General features: G+C 49.5%; 1 long non-coding RNA gene across 2 annotated transcripts; it reads left to right on the forward strand.

Moving 5' to 3' along the window:
* The first annotated feature begins 477 nt into the window (after nt 1-477).
* On the forward strand, nt 478-4,252 carry LOC110256664 (uncharacterized). 2 transcript variants are annotated; one of them, XR_002338521.2, is made up of 4 exons: nt 478-660; nt 777-879; nt 1,361-1,441; nt 2,283-4,252. It is a non-coding gene; the product is annotated as an uncharacterized LOC110256664 (long non-coding RNA). The 2 variants fall into 2 exon arrangements; XR_002338522.2 differs by lacking the exon at nt 777-879 and having other exon boundaries at nt 492-660.
* Nucleotides 4,253-7,055: the final 2,803 nt, after the last annotated feature.

Consider the following 7,055-nt stretch of genomic DNA (forward strand, 5'->3'; position numbering starts at 1 on the left):
TTCCTTCTCATTATGGCTTCTCACACAGGGCAGGAAAACTTGCACCCAGGTGGTCCAGACATATTTGATCTTCATTTGCTTCACTCTTACAGGCTAATGATTTAACTGGCCCCCAGTCCACTTTTAGTGACCATGAAACATGCGTTCAAATGTCAACTGCAGCTTATGCCTTATTACTTTTTTTTTTCTTACTTTTTTTCTTTTTTTTGGGGGGGTGGCACATTCATTTGCTTTTCTGACGTGATGGTTTCCCTCGGTAAAGTGGGGATGTCTGCTTCCTGGCCTGTTGAGATCTTCATATACGATAAGGGGTTTGCAAATCATAAAGAATCGTGTAGGAGACAGGAACGAGCTGTTATTAAACTCTCACTCAAAACTGGCCTAAGGATAGGCCAGAAATTCCTTCAGGCCTGTTTGTACTGTGCCTTGCACGTAGTGGACACGTGGCAAATATTTGTTGAATGATTGGAATCCCAAGGGCCATTTGATCCGTGGTGGAGCTCGACAGAGAGCTTGAGCTGTGCTACTTTATGTCCCAGCTGCAGGTCTCTGATGGGGTGGCCGCTGGAAGGGCGGGTTGTGGGCCAGGACCAGGGCTGTCTGTACCTGTTTGGTGCCAAGGGCACTGACTCGCTTGGGATGGAGTATCTGTCAGCCAAGGTAGGAAGAGAGATTTCTAACCACCAGTGGGGAGGGGGTGGGGCTTGTGTTTTTCCGCTCACATTGTAGCTGTTTTTCCTCTTTCCTTTTGGGAATAAATTACTGTGGCTTTATAGCCCTTACAGGAGATTCTGGAAACTTCAACTGGATGCATCCCAAAAACTGAATTATTTTTCGAGTTTCCAACTCCCTCGGATCCTCATTTGGAAGGAAGATGGGGTCAGCCTCCCTGCCTTTGACAGATGCCCGATCACCCTCTGAGCGGGGTCGCCTCTCCTTGATCTTGGAAATCTTCTTCCTCCCCCCCCGAAGTACTCCAAGAACACGGCTGGGCCCCCTAGACACTCAGCCATTCCCTGAGGGTGAAGAGGCAGCTTTAGAAGCCATGTCACCTCCTTGACCAAGGGGATCAGGACGAGCTGGGGGAGGGGTGGTCAGGAGGAGGAGGCATTGCTGCCCAGTCCCAGTGCCCCGTCCTATTTTCCTTTTCCTAAGAAATAAACGTCCACATCCAGCGAGTGATGTTACAGGGGTGTAGATGGATCCGGCTTAATCAACATAGACAATGCTCTATTGTCAATTAAACTAAGCAACTCCCCCACCCCCTCTACCGCCCCGGCCCCCCATCCTGGAAAAATGCTCTGTGCAGCCAAACATCTGCAGCCCAGGATATGCAACCTCCCTCTGTTTTGTTTTGCAGACAAAATGGTGGAAAAGCTGAAATTTATGTCTTTGGAATCCGAGGCATTAACCGTTGTAAATCAGCCTTTGGTGCCCAAAGGTAACAATTACCGCTCTCATTAATAGATTTCCCCAGCCTCGCTCATAAAACAACTCTGGCGATGTCTCCGGGGACAGGGTGGGGGAAGTGTGCCCGGGGATCATTAACAGTCAAGTACCCTGGGCCTAGAGGAGGCCGCATCCCTGTCCCCAGGGCCCGCCTGGCGGACGTGAGAGCGAGTAGAGGCTCGGGGCCAGCCAGGGAGCTGCCGGCAGGAGGCGGGCCTGCAGGGGCCAAGCAGGGAGCCGGAGTCCCGGTCTGTGCAGCCCCTCCCACGCTGGGGTTCAGAAACTCGGGTGCCGATGAAGAAACGACTGGCGTGGGGGATGGGGGCATGAGGGCGGGAGGGGAGGAGGAAGGCAGGCTATGCCTTTCTCTCATGACAGCTGACTTTCTCCTCTTGGGAACACTAGGGCTAGAAGGGATCGTGGGGCCGTGGGGTCTTCTCCTTCAGTAACTGCCTGGGGACAGTGGGGGCCCCGGGGACTTGGCTAACTCAGCCAGACCCATGGAGAAAAACGTAGAGGCCTGCCCGCAGGGTTGAATGGGGACTCTTTCCATCTCTCTTGGTTGGAATGTAAACTGGATTTGTACCCAAGCAATGCTTTCTTCTGCTCCGTAGGTGGAAGCAGGTGACAATGCTGAGGCCACACCTGTGGCAGCTGGGAATGGAAGATGCAGAGCTAGGCTCTGCTGGAAGGACGGGCTATTCCCCTCTGGGCACCCCTTTGTACCTGGGGGGTGGGGGGGAGGGCATGGGGCATGGGGCAAAAAACCGGTAGATAGTTCTTTTTCCTACTTGGCGATCGCCACCCGAGTTTTATGATATTTTTCTTTTCAGGTGGAATTCTGGCCTTTCAGCTTCTGGGATCCTGGTTTGTAGAAAGAATCCATGCAGGATTTGGATTCAGTGGGGCTGGTGGAATAGTCTTAACTGCATCGGTAGCTAAAGAACAAGCGGGGAGGCCTTGGGAAGGTCTCAGAACTTCTTCCCTGTTTGTCTGCCAAGGGCTCCATAGTTTCTGCCTGAGACAGTGCTGGGAGGGTGCGTCCCGCTGAGCCCCTGGCGCAGAGCAGGGGTTCACAGCGTACTTTTTGAGTGAATGAATGTAAAAGAAAAGGTATCTATTGCTGTAGCACAAGAGCGGGGCATCCACCCTCCTGGATCCGTTGAATTCTTTCCCTGCGATTTCCTCAGCTGTAAGAAACCAAAGGCTTCAGCAAAGCTCAGCTCAGAGAAGCTGCTGTGATGCCCGGAGGGTGCACAGAACGGCACCCAGCAGGCAATTAGCTTCCCACACTTGTTTCCAGCTCCTAGCAGCTTCACCAGACTGACTGTCAGAGTGTTACCCCTTGCTTTTTTTGTTTGCTTTTGTGGTGGTAAAGTATGCGTAATATAAAACTTACCATCTTGTCCACTTTTAAGTGTCCAGTTCAGTGAAATTAAGTACACTTGCATGACTGCGCAACCACCGCCACCCTCTATCTCCGCATCTCTCGCATCCTTCCTGTAACCAGGAAATAATAACCCTTCCTCTCCCTTCACCCAGCCCTTGGTTACCTCTCATGTTTCCTGTGTCTACGATTTGACTGTTCTGGGTAACTTCCGATATGTGGCATCATAAAATACTTTTCCTTTTGGGCTTGTCTTATTTCACTTGGGACAATGACTTTAGGGTTCATCTGTGCGTGGCATGTGTCAGAGTCTCATTTGTTTTTCTTTTCTTTTTTTTTTCTTGTTTTTTTTTTTTCTTTTTAGGGCTGCATGCACGGCATATGGAGGTTCCCAGGATAGGGGGCCAATTGGAGCTGCAGCTGCCAGCCTACACCACAGCCACAGCAATGCCAGATCCGAGCTGCACCTGCGACCTACACCACAGCTCACGGCAACCCACTAAGATTCTTAACCCACTAAGTGAGACCAGGGATCGAACCCGCATCCTCACCGGTACTATGTCGGGTTCTTAACCCACTGAGCCACAACGGGAACTCCTCACTTGTTTTTAAGGCTGAACCATATGCCATTGTTTGTATGTACCACACTCTGTTTATCCATTCATCTGTCCATAGTCATTTGTGTTATTTCCACTTTTTGGCTGTTGTGAATAATAGCGCCGTGAACGTGAATGTATCGTATCTGTTTGAGTCCCTGATTTCAATTCTTCTGGGTCTAAACCTAGGAGTAGAATGACTGGATTTATAGTGATTCTATGTTTAATTTTTTGAGAAATCACCATACCAACCCTTTCTTAGACCTTCCTGTGGAAAGGCAGTGCTTCAGGGGTGGTATCTGATGAGACCAGCCACCCCATGCTGGGCTTTCCTAAATTAAGGCTAGAGGTTGGGGGTGGACAGTGAAGACCCCGGAGTGGGCACAGGGGACCCTCTGGCAGTTCAGCACTGCCCTCCACCAGCTGGGCTCAGTTTTACACTAAGTCCTGGAAAGAGGAAGTGTTAGCTCTGTTCATCACGGCTGGACAGAGATTGTTTTGGTTCTTATGATGAAACAACAATTAAATTCCCACTCCATGTACCTATATACAAACTCCAAATTTGGTTCAGAAAGGGGACTTGAGACGTTTTAAGGCGTTATGATTAAACACATGGGCTCTGGTGTCCGTTCAAATTTTGGTTTACAGCAACGACTTACTGTATAGCACAGGGAACTCTATTCAACATCTTATAAAAACTTATAAGGGAAAAGAATCTGAAAAAGAATACGTATATAACTGAATCACTTGGCTGCACAGCAGCCATGAACACAACGTTGTAAATCAACTCTGCTTCAATAAAATAAAACAAAAACTCAAATTTTGGTATAGTCCCTGACTAGTTAGGGACCCTGGACAAATCACTGAACCCATGAGCCTCAGTGTTCCTAGGTATAAAATGGGGTTCACAAGTTGTTGTGATCTCAGAGGGACACTGGATGTGAAAAGCTGTGCCCAGTCTTGGGCTTCAGGAAGCTCTGTCCAAAGTCTGGGATTTTGTTCTCAGAGGCCGGTGACCACGCTGTGAGGAGGGGTTAGAAAATGTCCCCAACCGGCAGTTTGGCCGAGGCTGTGGCTCTGGACGTGGAGGAGGCTTGAGCCCTGGGTTTCACACCTTCTCTGCCTGGCTTCCCGGGCGCTGCTGGTGGGGAAGGGCTCGCAGTGGGGGCGGTTTATTATCTCTGGTCTCCGGTGCTTCACGGGTCATGTGACATGGCTAATCCTTAATTACACCTAATGTGAAAGGTTAGTCCACCTCTGTGATGTTTCCCAGCTTGAAGGTGCCTATGGAAAATGAGTTCATTCGTAAAACAAAGGGTCAGGTTACAGCCCCAGCGGAGATGGGATGGGAGGGGGCTGCTGGGAAACATCCCCAAGCTTGCCTCCGGACTCATCCGTTACCCCGAACAGGGTGTCAAATGAAGGAGTCCCTTCCCAAAAGATAGTGATCGTGCCCAGAGGAAGGGTGAGGTCAAAGGGCTTCAGCAGCATGGGACAATCACTCAGCTGGACAGAGGTCAGCGTGGGGAAGATGAGGCCCAGGAAATTTCATGGTAATGGTTCGGCTTCCCTGTTCCTCCACCCCCACTGCCGCTGTGCTCTGTATGGTCAACGGAGACATCGCCAAGGTGCCAAGACGTGCTGGGGGCCCCCGCCTCCACCCCGGGCAGTGCCGCAGTGGGCCCAGAAGTCATCATAGCCAAGTGCCTGCTCTCCGGGGCAGCTTTGCCAGGGCCACGTTCTGCTCCCTCTCAAGATAAGTTCCCATCCGCCCAACAGTTATGAAGTCATCAGTATTTACTAGGCACTCACTGTGCCAGGTATTATTCTAGGGTGTGGGGATGGATTGCAGTGACCAAACAGACAAAATAAGAATGGCTACCCTCCCAGAGCTTCCATGCCAGGGGTAGAGGGCACAGAAAATGAACCAAACTGATTAGTAAAAAGATAGCATTATCTGACAGTGATAAATGCTATGGAGAGAAAGAAAGTAGGAGAGAGAGAAGAAATACTGGCCTAGGTATATTTTGATAGGGTGGTCAGAGAAGACCTCATTGAATGTTGAGAATGGAGCAAAAACAGAAGGAGATGAGGCAGTAAGCCATGCAGAGTTCTGAGAGAACAGATACCCTAGGCAGGGTGAATAGCACGTGCAAAGGCCCTGAGACAGTAGGAAGCTGATGTGTTTGAAGAGTAGCAAGGGGGCTGTATGGCTGGCTGGATGGAGAGAGCCAGGGGAAAAGGAAGAGAAGATGAGGTCAGGGAAAGTGAAGGCCACGCATTGGTCTCTGTGCCTCTAGCCCTGTGCTCAGGGTTTCCTGGCCGTGACCATGGATGTGACATGTCTGCTGTAGATATGTTTTTTTGGGGGGGCCATGCCTGTGGCATGTGGAAGTTCCCGGGCTAGGGGTCCAATCGGAGCTGCAATTTCCAGGCTATGCCACGGCCACAGCAATGCCAGATCTGAGCTGCATCTGCGACCTACACCACAGCTCATGGCACTGCCGGAGCCTTAACCCACTGAGCAAGACCAGGGATCGGACCTGCATCCTCATGGTTACTAATTGAGTTCCTAACCTGCTGAGCCGCAATGGGAGCTCCCTGCTGTGGTGTTTTGGAGTAGGGATCAGCAAACTATAACTGTTGGGTCAAATCCATCCAGCTGCCTGTTTTTGTAAATAAAGACCGATGGGAACAAAGCTGCATCCACTCATTTACATCTTGTCTATGGCGGCTTTCAAACTACAAGGTCGGAATTGTGGTGGCAGCGAATGGATGAATTGAAAGCCTGAGATATTTACTACGTGGTCCAAGTTTTAGGGCATGGGCTTTGGCGTTAGGCCACGTTGGTTCAAATCTCTGATCATTTATTATCTGAATGACTCTGGGCAAGTTACTTAACTTCTCTGAGCTTTAGCTTCCCATCCATAAAATGCTGATAATGTCTATCTTATAGGATTTCTTGAGATTAGATTAAACAACTAGTATGAAATGCACACAACTGCTAAGTCCAAATATATTGGAGGCAGCCGTGGGTACCCGGTCTTGGGCTTACAGAGACAAAACACTAGAAAAAGCCCTCATTGGACTGAATCTCAGTTTCCCTATCTCTTAAGTGGGGATAATTATTTATGCAACTAAAATGAGATAAGGCTCAGGGTTTGTAGGAAGCACATATTAAATGCAAGTGGCTGCTTTTATTTTCATTGGCGTTACCCTCCATCATCTCCTATGTGCGGGGCCATTTGCAGAGTCTCTAGGATCTGGGAGAAAAATCCAACATCTGTCTGTATAGCCATGTATCACCACCCTGCCACCATATTCTGGTACCAACACCGGCCAGCTGGGGGTGCCTTGAAGGGAGCGAGTGCTGTAAGGTCTCCCTTTCCCACCATTTGGCATCTGGCCTAAACCCACCACTACCTGAAAGAGTGCCAACCTGTTCTGCACGTTCGAGTTTGCAAATAATCCCTTATTTACCTTCAGAGTACCCACAAAGCTGATGCATGTCGTGGGTTTTAATTATGCAGCCATAAGTACTGTTGGGGAAGGTCTATCTTTGCAAAGCCCAATTAGTGTATTTATTTATTAGGATCTTTATCATCAGGTAAGAGTAATAAGAG

Source organism: Sus scrofa, chromosome 14 (assembly GCF_054392235.1).
Source record: "Sus scrofa isolate SSC_HxYL_T2T_F1_AM1 chromosome 14, Sscrofa_HxYL_maternal_Yorkshire_Landrace_v2.0, whole genome shotgun sequence".
Classification (NCBI taxonomy): Eukaryota; Metazoa; Chordata; class Mammalia; order Artiodactyla; family Suidae; genus Sus; species Sus scrofa.